The 15,454-nt window shown below is 42.0% G+C and overlaps 1 pseudogene across 1 annotated transcript; it reads right to left on the reverse strand.

The window, feature by feature from the left end:
* Positions 1-3,513: 3,513 nt before the first annotated feature.
* On the reverse strand, positions 3,514-13,522 carry LOC110080608 (elongation factor 1-delta pseudogene; annotated as a pseudogene). The gene has a single exon (XR_013545284.1). The product of XR_013545284.1 is annotated as an elongation factor 1-delta pseudogene (transcript).
* Positions 13,523-15,454: the final 1,932 nt, after the last annotated feature.

Here is a 15,454-nt window from a genome sequence, read left to right on the forward strand (position 1 = left end):
AATATTGGTTTGAAAAAATGCAGATGAGTTTCTTACCCATCTATAGCTCACAAATAGGCTTTCCCCAAGTGGATGTTATGGAGAAGTAGCCTAACTATGATCTATCTCATTGCCTCACCATGGCCCCTATTCAGTGGAGTGGGTCCAATGTTGGAACTCATTCTGTCAACAAAGTCTAGAGGGGGGCAACTTACCACTTCTTGAAGAACCCTTTGTTTACCCTTTAACCTGATTTTAGAGGGCTGGAAAACAGTAGGAAATGGGGGGGGGGTGTTGGATGCCATAGAGATCTACAAAGGTGAGTAAGGAAAGAGTATTCTTTTGGACCAATGGCCTTTCACTGGCTTCAGGTCTAGCTATATCAAAATACTTTTCACACAAATAACAATTAAGTGCACCACTTCCTCTGGTCAGTAATAATTGATAATTGTGTTCTAGCATATACATTTAGAAGATCTAGAAGAATAAGAAATATAAGAACTGTTTTCACAGGTAACCTGAAGAATATTCTCTTATACTGCCTGGATGCTTCATAAGTTGTGTTAAGTCTGTGTGAACTTCAATTACCGTATTTTTTGCACCATAAGACGCACTTTCCCCCCCAAAAAAGAGGGGTAGAAAGTCTGTGCGTCTTATGGAGTGAAGGTGGTGACTTCGCCCCCACTGGCCCCGTGGGGGGCAGCGTCGCAAGGGTCCGTGGGAGCCTTCCAGGACCCTTGCGACACTCCCCCACCCCCGACGGGGCCAGTGGGGGCGAAATAGCAACCTTCCAAGACCTTTTGAGAGGCTTGAAAGCCTCCCAAAAGGTCCTGGAAGCTGCTGATTCCCCCCCTGCACCCGTGGGGGGGGCAGCGTGGCAAGGCTTCTGGAAGGCTCCCTCAGACCCTTGCCACGCTGTCCCCACCCCCCCATGGGCGCAGGGGGGGGGGAAATCGCCAGCTTCTGGCGAAATAGCGACCTTCCAGGACCTTTCAAGCCTCTCAAAAGGTCCTGGAAGCTGGCGATTTTACCCCCCCTGCACCCGTGGGGGGGTGGGGGGAAGCGTGGCAAGGGTCCGGAAGGTGGCGATTTTACCCCCCTGCACCCGTGGGGGGGTGGGGGAAGCGTGGCAAGGGTCCGAGGGAGCCTTCCAGGACCCTTGCCACGCTGCCCCCCCCCATGGGTGCAGGGGGGGTTAAATTGGCCGTTTCTGGGAGTGTTTTGAGGCTGCCCAAGCCTCAAAACACTGCCAGAAGCTGGCGATTTTAACCCCCCTGCACCCGTGGGGGGGGTGGGGGGAGCGTCGGAAGGGTCCGAGTGAGCCTTCCAGGACCCTTACGACGCTCCCCCCCACCCCCACAGGGCCCATGGGGGCAAAATCGCCACTTTTTGGGGCTCTTCTGAAGCTTCCCAAGCCTCAAAAGAGCCTCCAAAAGTGGCGATTTTGCCTCCTCTGGCCCCCGGAGGAGGCAGGGTGAGTTTCCAAAGGGTCCTAGAATGCACCCTAGGACCCTTTGGAGACTCACCCTGCCTCCCCCGGGGGCCAGAGGGGGCAAAATTGCCACCTTCCGGGGCTCTTTTGAGGCTTGGGAAGCTTCAGAAGAGCCCCAAAAGGTGGTGATTTTGTCCCCTCTGGCCCCCGGGGGAGGCAGGGTGAGTCTCCAAAGGGTCCTGGAACACACCCTAGGACCCTTTGGAGACTCACCCTGCCTCCCCTGGGGGCCAGAGGGGGCGAAATCGCCACCTTTGGGGGCTCTTCTGAGGCTTGGGAAGCTTCAGAAGAGCCCCAAAAGGTGGCGATTTTGTCCCCTCTGGCCCCCGGGGGAGGCAGGGTGAGTCTCCAAAGGGTCCTGGAACACACCCTAGGACCCTTTGGAGACTGACCCTGCCTCCCCGGGGGCCAGAGGGGGCGAAATCGCCACCTTTGGGGGCTCTTCTGAGGCTTGGGAAACTTCAGAAGAGTCCCAGAAGGTGGCGATTTCACCCCCTCTGGCCCTCGGGGGGGGCAGGGGGAGTCTCCAAAGCATCCTGGAACACACCCTAGGACCCTAGGACCCTAGGGTGTGTTCCATAAGATGGACCTCTCCATAAGGCTCAGCAAATTTTAGGAGAAGAAAGCAGATTATTTTTTTCCTGTTTTCTTCTCCTAAAAATTTGGTGCGTCTTATGGAAAGGTGCGTCTTATGGAGTGAAAAATACGGGTAACTGCTTTTGGCATCAGTGCAGTATGTGTGTAACTCATGTTCCTGTAGTTGTTCATAGTATTTTAGAAAAATCAATGGTCAAATTAGTTTATACTTTCATCCTTAGCTTCAGTCCAACATTCTTACAACAAATGGCAATGACAGCTCCAATAAGAAAGTCTCTTGTTGGCAAATAAATATGATTTCACAGCTAGCCGGTCAGTTTTGTTTTAATTTTTTTTAAAAAAAAATAGCTTGTTTTGAGAGAAAGGCCAAGAAAGCAATTGTGGCAAAATGTGAAAAACTCCAAAGGATGTATATCTAGGTTTCACTATAACAGCTATTTTAGTATTGTGTTGTTGTTTTTTAATTCCTGTCACCCTCAAAACTTATTCATCGAGAGTTACTTTAAATATGACTGTAGCTCTAATTTATTCAAATAGGAAAGGCTTGGGAATTGTTTGATACCACCAAGCATGGAAAGGTCCCCTAAAGGGCTGAGAAAGCCCTTTAGCAATAATCCTCTACCTGCTTTCCAGGCATAGGTGTGCATGAAAGAGCTCCTCCAAATGTGACTGCAACAAACAGGTAAGTTGCTGTAGAACACAGGGGGATATATATCTGACCTGTGGGTTGAAACCAATTCATGAAGGTTCCCTATCGGACCCATGGTGACTCCCCACAGAACCCCTCCTCATCTCCTAAGCACCTCCTGATTGGAAATGGATCACCAGCTATGTATGATAACTGAGCAGAGATCTAAGGAATGTTTACCCATACTGTTAACCACCACTTAAAAACACCAGCTAAGATCTTGTCAAGACAGGGGAATCTGGAGCTGTCTGGTTTGCACTTTAAAAGTTTTTACCTTATCTCACACTTGTGTGGTTCTTCTGTTCACACTGGAGATGTTTATTCTCTCTTGAGAAGGGTCCAGACAGGTCTTTGGATTGCCAGTTTACTTGTGAGTGAGGTTTAGCCAATTTACTCATTCATAAGGAGGCAGCAGGAAAAGCAAAATAAAACAGCAGCATGAGGGGAAAACATTGGGGTGAAGGTTGGGGATATAGAAAGGAGGTAATCCCTTCTTTTTCCCTCCTTTCTCCTCAGCTGAGGCTCTGCTGAGGCTTCGCTCCATGGTGGGGGCTGACCCTGAGCCAAAGTTAGGCACTTTATTCTTCAGGGGTGTGTGTGTGTGTGTGTGTCTGTGTCTGTGTCTGTGTCTGTGTCTGTGTCTGTGTGTGTGATAGCAAAACAGCAATACGTCTACTCAGCATAGTACACAGATTATTGTTACGTTTCATTATCTTTCTGTAAACCACCCAGAGTAGTGCTTCACATTAATGCAGTGGTATACAAATCAAACAAAGAAACAAAGAAAAAAGGAAATCATCAATGTAACTTGTTTATTTAGAAAAGTGCTGCATCAATAGGGAAATATTTTTTTAAAAAATAAAGTGAGAAAATGAAAACAAAACAGGTACCATATTTTTCACTCTATGATGCACTTTTTCCTCCAAAAAAAGTGTGGGGGGAGTGTGTGCATCTTATAGAGTGAATATGGTAAAAAAATGGTGCAATTTAAATTCTAAATGTAGGTGGTGAAAGAGGCTGCTTCTTGGTAACTCTTTTGCCCCAACAGTTAGGAAAAAGCTGCGGAGGAAGGCCAGGTAAGCTCCCGGAGGTCTACAGGGAGGGGTGGCGATTTCGGCCTGCTATAACCAGAGATGGGAACAAACCATCAAAATGTCAATTTGTCTTGGCCCATGAACCATGAATTTTCCCCTGGTGACCCGATAAACCACAAATTGATTTGTTGGTTCATTGAGTTCTTTTAAATTGCCCCGCCCCAGCATGCACCACACCCTTCCCACTGCCCTCTCACTTCCCAATTCCTACCTTATCCTGCTGCCTCCTGCTCTGCTGCTGCTGCTGCCTCCACTGGAACAGAAGCTAGGCTGCTGGAATGGCAGTTTCTATTCCGGCAGCCTAGCTTCCATTCCATTGCAAACAGTGTATGTGTGCATGTTGGGGGGGGGGGGGAGAGATTCCCTTCAGTCAAGCTTATGTCCGCATGGATCAGCAGATCCATATGGAGAGATGAATGGATGAATATAAAGGGTGTATATTCTTCCCTTTGTATTCATGGGGGTCTCCAGTTCTCACAAATAGGTAGGGATGGATATCTGATGAATCAGCTACAATTAACAAATATCAAAATTTGTTTTTGTAATCATCCCCATGTCTAGCTATAACTTGACATGAACCAAACCACACCAAATGCAAACCAATTAGTGAGCTATATACCCATCTAGACAGACCTTAAGTCTTAAAATCAGAGCTCAGCTGGTACTTGAAAATGCCTCTGGGAGCACTTTTTCTCCTGATTCTTTCATAGCTAAAGGCATGAAGGAATTGGCTCTCAAGCCAAGAAGAGTTTTAAGGTTAATCACCAGCACTTTCTATTCCTCTTGGAATTATATTGACAGCCAATGAAACTGCTATAAGGCTGGTGATATATTTTCATCAGCTGGTCTCTGGTAGCAACTTACTACTATTTCAGGGGACAGGCCATCTAAAGCATTAAGCTGACAAGATCTTACTATTACTCTTAACAATTAAGGGTTCTGAAAAGTTTGTTGATTAATAGTGTTTAAAATATAATTACTCATTTGTGATAATTGAAAATATGGAGCTATGAGACATCCCTATACCAGATACATTTGAATCAAGTAAACAAATGGCTAGAAAATATGTTATGATTCTGCGATGGAGTTAAACAATGATGAAACAGCAATAGCACTTTAATTTCTACTGGATGGAAAAATTGATAGACAGATTGTCTTTAAAATGATTAATACAGATGAGTAATTTAGATGGTTTGCTGAGAGATTCTTGGATGGATATGTTCAGTTGCACTCGATGAAAGACTGGTATGCAAAATGAGAGTAGCAAAAGGAATAAAAAGAAAGACCAACTTGTGGAAATCTGATTACTGTTTTTTACAGTAATCAGTAATTTATTAAAAGCAAATCTGTTTTCATGAAACCATCACAAGACCAGCTTAGATTCTGAAAAAAAGTCATGTGAATTGTTATGAAAATATTTCTCCCCCCACCCCAGGGACGACAATCACCTTCTGTGCCAGGAATATAATCTGTTTTATTTTTATTTTTATGTAGCTAACGGAGAATGTTATAAATGAGTATTGCTGTTTTTGTTAATCAAATGTGTGTTGTATAATATATCTTTGCTTTTTGTATTATATATTTTTGCAGTGTAGTTTGTTAAATAAATTTTAGTTTAATCATTTTAATAGAGTAATATGTAGGAGGTCTTAGCGGCACCCATAAAGTGAATAATATGATTACAACTTTCTAAGTATCTATAAGATTTCAGTAAATTCTGTAAAGACAATGCCTAGTTTGTGACATGCAAATGTTGCAAAAAAGTGCAGTATTAGATAGATCGCAAAATTTAGGCACCTGAATTCAGGACAAATATTTTGCTATCAGACTCCATAGGAATGCAACCTGCAACATGAAATTTATAAGTAAATTATGTCATTGCCATTGATACATTTGCTTGTATATAAGATTTTTAATTATTCTCTAAGGCCATTACTAAATGACCTCATAATATCAGTAGGCATTGGCTTAGATCTTTTAAAAGAAATTTGTGGAAGGTATGTTTTCCTCCCTTTCAGTGAGGAAGGACTTCATGTTGGAAATGGTTGGGAGAAGATACTAATAGCTCCGATTTAGACACTCAGATTTCTTGATGAGGTGCTTGGAAGGAATTTCTGAACTCATTCCATGTTGTTGCAGGAGGGGGAGTCTTCAGAGGGAATTGGATAGGGGATAAGAGAGGATAATGGGGAATTACCTTTTTTTTTCACAAAGCATGCGGGTATTTCATAATTAAAAGACTAACTTCCATTCCATTTCAGTTTGGGAATTTAGGACTGCCTGGTGATTTTTAAAATAGGATGAATGTCCATGAGTTATGCAATGAAATTTTGCTCTCATACATTTTAATGCATCGATTCTTTTCACTTCTACAGCTGAAAATAAATTGTTAGTATACAATTTTCTCCTACACCATAGACCATTTTGACCACATTTCCAGTTCTCGGCACAATTCTTTACACTTCTGAACTGTCTAAAATATTTGGGTTTTTGGCTTCATAAATTGTGTAATACTCCCAAGAAGTGGAATTCATGCCTTACTTATCAGAAAGCATTCTAAAAGTATCTTGCTGTGTGTGCAGCTACTCTTCAAGTACTTTTCAAGAACAGGCAAGTCTACAGGATCCTGGATTCAACTCCATTTTGTTTTGTTGACAGCTTCATGAGCCAAGGGCCTTATATCTGGCCCAATTCTTGAACTGGGTTCGCCTTAACCATGAATGGTTCGCCTTAACCATGTATTTTATACCATCTTGCCGGATGAAGAGTCCTGGAGAACTTGAAGTCTCATTTTATTTTTAACTTCTAGTAATCCAGTAAAGGTCTTGGACCTTGTCTGGATTTCATGGTCATTTGATTCTGGACAATGTCTGTTTATCACAGTGAAAGAGACAATGTAATGGTCCTGAAAGTTTGGAAATTAACAACAAATCTCACTTCACTCATCCAGATGCTTGACTTTAAGCAAACATAAACAGGACTCATTCTATATACATACTATCAGGCATGTGAGTGATCTTTGGACAAATGTGCAAAAATCGATAAATATCACAATGGCCAAACTCCTGTTGTTTAACAGAGTAAATAGCACCAGAATAAATGAGGATTTAGTGAGTCACCTTCTCTATAAAATCTATTGATTCAAAAAGTCCTACTCTGTGACTTACTATACTAAAGGAAGCTGCAGTTAGAGTGAGCCCATCTGAATTAATGGAACTTAGGGAGGAGTTGACACACCAGTTCCCCAGTGATTCAATGTGCTTATTCTACTGTGGCTTACTACATTAAGCAACAGGATTTCAGCTGGCTTTTTTAAAAAATATGATTCCGGGGTGTGGCGATCCCCCGTTGTGCCCTTTATACCTCTGGGCTCCACAAAGGTAAATACGCCTTTTTCGCTGCCACCAGGTATTATACCAATACCAAATCAAATCCCACACACTCAGGAGCTGTAACCCCAAAGGGTCATACAATTTCAGGAGACAAGGGCTTTAAATAAACATTCTTTTATTATTGAACAGAATCATAAGTATAATCAAATGTAACTGTGTTATATATTCATGTGTGTTAAATCAGGTGTTAACGTATATCAGATCATGTCAATATTTCTTTTGATAAACTGAAGAGATCATTCCCGCTTGTCCAATATGTTTTATTCTTTCAATTTCTTTTCTTAACCCTTTTTGTTACTCCTATGCCCTAGCACTGTTTCAATAACTTCTGGTCCCTAACTCTCTCTGAACCTCTCTCTCTCTGATTCCAACTTCTAACTGTCTCTCCCAGCTGTTCCAACTGTCATTCTGGCTCTGCCCCTCCTGCTCCATCCCCTGATTGACATGCAGGAATGACATCATACTTTGGGTACCGTTACACAGGGTGACCATGGGACTGAGCTGGAGCTGCTATTCAGCCCCACACTGGAGCCCCACTACAGGAGAGCTTTCATATGTCAATCGGTATTCATAAGTTTAAAAGACAGTCAGTGAATGGAACTGAGGAAAAGGAAATATAAAGTAGTACAATAATTTAGCTACTAACACCAAATGAAAAATGACATCTGATGCCGCCAATAAAGCTTGCCTTTAGTAACTTTTCCTTTGGCATCTTGTAACCTTCCTTTCTTCCTTATCACAAATTATATATTAATTTGTCTCTAGAAAGGGTAAACGTTTGCTGTCAGATCTTATTGAATGCAGCTATGTCGACACTCTGCACATAATCTTCGAATCTGGTGATGTCTTCTTCTAGTATGCCTGTCCCAACCTTGTCATCCTCCACCACACACTGGATCTGCAATTTCTTGATGCCATAACCCACTGGGACCAGTTTGGAGGCTCCCCAGACCAGACCATCCATCTGAACGGATCGGACATATTCTGCCATCTTGGCCATATCTGTTTCATCATCCCAAGGCTTAACATCCAAAAGGATAGAGGATTTGGCAATCAAGCCAGGCTTCTTGGACTTCTTCTCCATGTACTACTTTAATTGCTCTTCCCAGATTCGGGCCGCTTCTTGGTCTTCCTCCTCATCGCTACCAAAGAGGTTAATGTCATCATCTTCGTCATCTTCAACAGCAGGAGCTTCTGCTTTCCGTGCGGGTGACACCGAAGGCAGTTCAACCTTCCTGGATGAAACTGCCAAGGGCTCCACCTTCTTCATGGGGGTGACGTGCTGTGTTGGTGGAGGTGGGGAAGGGTGATGTGAAGTAGATGTTTTTTTCCACCACACTCTGCCGACATTCCAGTCTGGAAATGGCAAGCTGGAGGTCTGCAACCACACTACGAAGATTTTGATTCTCTGCCTCTAGGCTGGCAATCCTGGTGACCAGCTCACTTTGGTCCCCGGCAGGTCCTGCAGAAGATGTGCTGCTGGCACTAGTCGCACGACCCGACCACTTCTTGTGTTGAACTGGAGCGGCTTTGGGAGGGTTTTGTAAAACTGTCTTGAGTCCAGCCAGTGACTTCTGGATATTCTCCCTGGCTCTGGCAATGTCATGTAGAGTCATGCTGGCTCTGTTCTCCTGCTGGCCGGAAGGGCTGCAGAGGGGACCGTTCTTCTGCTCATAGTATCTCTTCTCAGCATCATCATATTTGAACTTGTCAAACCAGATCTTCTCGTGCATGAGGAAACTGGTTGCCATGTTTGCAAGACTGGCCAGGGAAAGGTCAGGAGGTGTGAAGGAACTGAAGGTGACGCGCTCCGCTTCAGGCGAGAAAGAAAGACAGAAGGCCGCCGCCGGCGCACAGAGGACCATTAATTTGTCTCCAATGCTAACCAATCAATAATTGAATATTTCTTAATTATTCCTAATTAAGATTTTCTTAATTATATATTTTTAGACGTCTTTTTAATGTTGAGAAGACATTATCTCTCTCTCTCTCTCTGCATTGCCTTCTTCTTTGCCCTCTTTTTTAAAATGGATTTTCCCTCCTGCCTTCTGCTATACTACACTGCTCTGTTATATACCTGAATTCCAGTCATTTAAAGCCAAAAGGCTATTTATTGTGAATATGGTCCTCTTTGTTCTTGAAACAATAAATTCAGAAGTAATTAAGATTTCAGAGATTCTTTTTTGTAGCACTACTTTTGTTCTCTGGTAATAGGATTTTTGAACTTTTAGAATTCCTTCTTCACATGTCTTGAAATGTGGAAATATTGCTGGATTTATTAATCAAAAAAATGGAATGCTATACCACATTTAACCAAATTATTTCCATGTCCAATCAATGAGATACAACCATATCTAAATATATATCTTTAAAAGATACCACCTGTATATAATCGTATCTGGCTGTTGTAAAGTTGAAAAGAAATGTTATCAGCATAAACAAATAACTATAAAGTATAAGACTACATTGGCAATCATGTACTTGCTTCCTTAGGAGTAAGCCTGCTAGCCATTCTCAACCTTTTTATGAATAAAATTTAGGCTGCATCAGGATTGTACAAGTCACCTTTTAACAAACCTAATAAAGTATTGTGAGAATACAGTACTGTATTTCCATTCCTATTCTCTTGAATTGCAAAAACCACAGTTGTTCTATATTCCATGTGACAGAGCTACAAACACTTTCTCTGAAGTCTTCTCTATAACTATTCACAGTCCTACACAGAGGTTAGATGTTCACCATCACCTTCTCCTGCTTTGTTGTTCAAGACAATGTGATATATTAGAGAGCCAGCATAGTGTCATTGTAGAAGTGTCAGGCTGGGGGACTTGGTGACCCAGTTTCCAGTCCTTAGCAAGATGCGAAACTCAGGTGAGCTTTAGCTAGTCACTCTCCCAGCTGGACATACCTCAGGGTGGTCCTACCACCGTGAACTGAATGGAGGAAAGTCTGGATAGAAATTTATCAAATAAATATCAAAACACCAATATTCCACCCCACCACTGAATTCTTATAAGTGATAAGGAATTGTTAGAAGGCTCTACCAGGGTTTGCAGTCCTTCATATTACTTACATCAAAGTCTGGGGAACTGTCTCAGCTAGAGCAACCAAATCCAGCTGCTGAGAATTTGGGGGACACCTTCCAGTGAAGAGTGGGACCAAATGCAAAAAAGTGAGACCAAACACCCATGTATTTTAGCTTAAAGCTTTTACTTCAGTAACTGGGAAGGACCCAGTCATTTACTTCTAGTATTTCTAGCTCTCCTGCACAACCAGAAAATCTTCACTGTGAGGTTTTTATTAATCTGATAATTGTAATACAATGTTTTTGAACACTAAGATTCTTATAGAAATCATCAATACAACCAAACCTAGGAGAACATGTACACCAGCGAGACTCAGTGAGGTGCCTCCTCCGTCCACCAAAAGGGCTTCATCTTCAATGGGATTGACTGCCGTGAAAGGTGGTGGACTCTCCTTCTCTGGAGACTTTTTAAAGGATCTGCCAAAGCCTATGCTGGGGGAGCAGCTAATTTGTGAGTGAGCCACATTTCAGACCATGAGCTGCCTATCACCAATGCTCAAGCCCTGGCTAAGGGACTTGAGGACCTTCTACTGTATATACTGTGAGATCTGGAGTTTAGATACAGTAAATTGTGCATCTCATACACTGGTGAGGGATTCAGCCTTTATCAGAAAATCTCCCCCACTGGATTGTGACGTAACAGGATTTACCCAAATTAGTCTGTAGTTCTAAAACCTCATGGCCCACAATCTTGGCTCTACACTGTGATCAGCACCCATAAGGCACTAGCCAGGTTCTCCTTTGAGACTCCCTTGGAAGCAAAGCAATAGGGTCCAGTGCAGAAGCTTGAATCTTTCACTTCCAAAACTGGACAAATAACATTGAAGAACTGCAGTCCTTAAAAACTTGTGTAAACATTTTTAAAGACATTCCAAAATGTTTTCCAGAACACTGCTCAGTCTCTGAACTATCACTGCTAGAATAGCTTCCAATATTCAGGGGAAAAAAAGAAAAAAAAAGGATTGGGGCAGGGGAAATTTACCTGCAGAGAAGCAGCTAATCAGCAATGTAGCACTGTTTAACCTTGTGAGAGAATGTCAAGCTTCATTACTAGCTTTATGACAATTCACTTATTCATTAAATGACACCATCTGCTGAAAAGTATTTTCCTTAAATCATCATTGCCTACCTGCCACACCAGTCATACATTTTCATAGATGTTCAAGCAATAACTTTGTCTATAATTTGCCAACTTTGGCTCCTTTCCAAGATTTCCACCTTATTTTATACTGAGGTCAAAATTCAGCATAGAATATATTAGTCTTCATTGAAATTGTTGAGCCCAGCTCATGCATTATAGCAGTGGTTCCCAGCCTTGGATAACCCTGGTGTTCTTGAACAGTAACTCACAGAAACCCCAGCCAATACAGCTGCTGGTGAAGGCTTCTGGGAATTGCAGTCCTAGAACACCTAGGTTTACCAAAAGTTGGGAACCACTGTGTCATAGAATCCAGCCTTGCCAACACATTTAAAAGAGAGTATCTAGCACCACACCATTGTTGTTTTCTTTATGCCTTTAGTGCTAAGTCTGACAAGGAAAGATTACTTCTCAAGCATAGACTCACCATGTAGAGAAGACTCCAAATTTTCCAAGGTTCTTGTTTCAATATAAAGTCTAATATGCACAAGAATCTCTTCTCTTTAGAATTGTACCTGCTCACATGCAGGAAGCATGTTGATAATAATTGGTTCTATAGCACATGAATTTGGTTCAAGCATGCCTAATACTTTAGACTGGTTTGGACATAATACTAAACCACAATTTAGTGCTATGCAAACAAGCTTCCTGGAGTATCAGACATTAGCTTTCCCATTCTCCCTCTTCCACCAATTGCAGCCAGAAGAAGGAGGTTATATGATGTTAATGACTGGTTTGTACAGTATTCAGAAACAAGCTAATACGTTGATAGTTTAATTGACAGTTTAGGAAAACCAGCCAAGTTCAAACTACGGTTCTAATGTTCTGAGGCATGCTGCATGAAGAGAGGGAAAGGAAAAGCTTTCAGTAGAGCAATAATGGTTTTTAAAAAATATTGTCCATCTAAAAGATGGAGCTTTTTTTTCAAATATGAATCTCTATAACTGAAGTATAAGTCAGTTGTTGTTTAGTTGTTTAGTTGTGTCCGACTCTTCGTGACCCCATGGACCAGAGCACGCCAGGCCCTCCTGTCTTCCACTGCATCCTGGAGTTGGGTCAAATTCATGTTGGTAGCTTCGGTGACACTGTCCAACCATCTCATCCTCTGTCGTCCCCTTTTCCTCTTGCCTTCACATTTTCCTAACATCAGGGTCTTTTCCAGGGTCTATGAATAGTTAACCAACTGTTATTATATTACAATATATACATGGCTTGTTATAGAGTACCACCATGAAATTTTGATGGCAAGAACACCTGCTGCTCAGCCCATTGGTCCAAGATATTACAACAACAGATATAGCACATTCTGCTTTTATAATATAAACTAAGAAAATGACCAAGAACTCTACTGTAATGACTGGCAACTACTACAGAGTCTCCTCAGAGGTGCATGAAAGATCATGATAACCAAAGCAACAGACTGGAAGTATTCATAGAATAATTTTGTAATTAGGCCAATATTTTCAAGGACACTTCAAGATCAGAAAGGAACTGCTAATATGATCCAAGATTTTTCCTCTCAAAATTGGCTTTATTGTTCAGATGGTAAAAACAGAAAGAACAATTCCTGCTGCTGTTCCAATAAAATAGATAAATCAAACTGTCATAAAGTCTAAAGGCAAGATTCTTCTTTCCAAAACTATGTTCCCTTTTCTGACCTGAGGAACCTTCATCTTTTAAGTAAAAGGACAAGAGAAGTATCAAAGTGAGAAGAGTTCTTAGTAGATCATTCTTTCTGATTTGTTGATCTTTGTTTTTCAGTCATTGGTTCAAATTAGGAAAGATGGGGAAGACTCACAATCCAAAAGCTCCCCTCTCCCTTATCCTAGCAATGCTGCAGATGAAGAAAGACAATGTTCTTCTGGATACAATGGGTCTGTTGAAAGGTACAATCAACAAACATATTTGAAAATACAGAGGAATCAATCTCCGCCCTTGGTCTTGCTGTTGATACTGACCCAAGATTGCCAGGGATTGCTTGGGTTTCAGGAGGCCCTTAACAAAATGCTGGTTGGCTATCTCAGTGGTTTAGGCATCTGGTTGAGAGTTCAATTCCCCACTGTCTCGAATGTGAGTAGATCCAGCCTGTGTGGCCTTGGGCAAGTTGCATAGTCCCAGGAGATCCCTAAAAGAAGGGAATGGTAAACCACTTCTAAATACTCTCTAACTGGAATTGACTTGCTGGCACATATATTAATAATAATAATAATAATAACAACAACAACAACAACAACAACAACAACAACAACCATCACCATCACCATCACCATCACCATCACCATCATAATGAATTCTAGTGGGATCCAATCTAGCAGCAATGGCAATTAACACCATGATCACTCTGAGTAATGGTCTTCATATGATTCTACCAAGAGCAAAGCATGGAAAAATAAAATGGTTGCACCTGCTGCTGATTTGCTGCAATTGAGAAAAAAAAGTAGATGAAGTTTAGGCCAGACCATAGGTGGCTTGTGACTGGAGAACAGTGACACCGTGCTATGAGGAAACTCTGAGGGAACTTTCCCCTGTTCTGACTATGAATCACTCAAAATTAGGTACAAACAATGGGCTCTACCAGAACGCTGGGCATGAAAGAGCTGCCTGAAGATAACTGCATGGAAATTTCATGTTTGAAAACAGTAACAAAAGTTATTCCTTAGTTGCTGCCTATATGACAGCATTTTGAAAGGCAGTCTGTAGAAAAATGAAGCAAAACACTGCCATGTATTATGTTAAGAATTTATTTGGCAAATACCGTATTTTTCACTCCATAAGACGCACCTTTCCATAAGACGCACCATTTTTTAGGAGAAGAAAACAGGAAAATATAATCTGTTTTCTTCGCTCCATAAGACGTACAAACTTTCCACCCCCCTGTTTTGTGGGGGGAAAGTGCGTCTTATGGTGCGAAAAATACGGTACAATTTTTTTTGTCCTAAATTGAGTAGATCCAATGAAGGAGAAGAACTTGTGTCATTGATTCAGTGGAGAACTTCAGTTGGGACTAACAACTGGATTTAGCCCTTGGCATTTACACTTTTTCAAACCCTCAGATTTCTAGATTAGAGGCTTTTGTGTGAGTACAGGGTTACAGAACCAGTGCATTGTACTCAGAGTGCTGGAAAGGTCATGTTGTTGTTTAGTCAGAGCACGCCAGGTCCTCCTCTCTTCTACTGCCTCCCGGAGTTGAGTCAAATTAATGTTGGTAACTTCGATGACACTGTCCAACCATCTTGTCCTATGTCATCCCCTTCTCCTCTTGCCCTCACACTTTCCCAACATCAGGGGCTTTTCCAGGGAGTCTTCTCTTCTCATGAGATGCCCAAAGTATTGGAGTCTCAGCTTCAAGACCTGTCCTTCCAGTGAGAACTCAGGGTTGATTTTCTTCAGAATAGATAGGTTTGTTCTCCTTGCAGTCCAGGAGACTCTCAAGAGCCTCCTCCAGCACCACAATTCAAAAACATCTTTGGTGGTCAGCTTTCTTTATGGTCTAGCTCTCACTTCCATATATCACTACTGGAAAAAACCATAGCTTTGACTATGCGGACCTTTGTTGGCAAGGTGATGTCTCTGCTTTTTAAGATGCTGTCGAGGTTTCTCATCACTTTCCTCGCAAGAAGCAGGTTTCTTTTAATTTTGTGGCTGCTGTCACCATCTGCAGTGATCATGGAGCCCAAGAAGGTAAAATCTGTCACTGCCTCCATATCTTCCCCATCTATTTGCCAGGAGGTGATGGGACCAGTGGCCATGATCTTAATTTTTTTGATGTTGAGCTTCAGACCATTTTTTTGCACTCTCCTCTTTCACCCTCATTACAGGTTCTTTAATTCCTCCTCAGTTTCTGCCATCAGAGTGGTATCATTTGCATATCCAAGGTTGTTGATATTTCTTCCAGCAATCATGATTCCAGCTTGGGATTCCTCCAGTCCAGACTTTAGCATGATGTATTCTGCATATAAGTTAAATAAGCTGGGGGACAATATACAGCC

The sequence above is a fragment of the Pogona vitticeps genome, chromosome 4, assembly GCF_051106095.1.
Source record: "Pogona vitticeps strain Pit_001003342236 chromosome 4, PviZW2.1, whole genome shotgun sequence".
NCBI classification, from domain to species: Eukaryota; Metazoa; Chordata; class Lepidosauria; order Squamata; family Agamidae; genus Pogona; species Pogona vitticeps.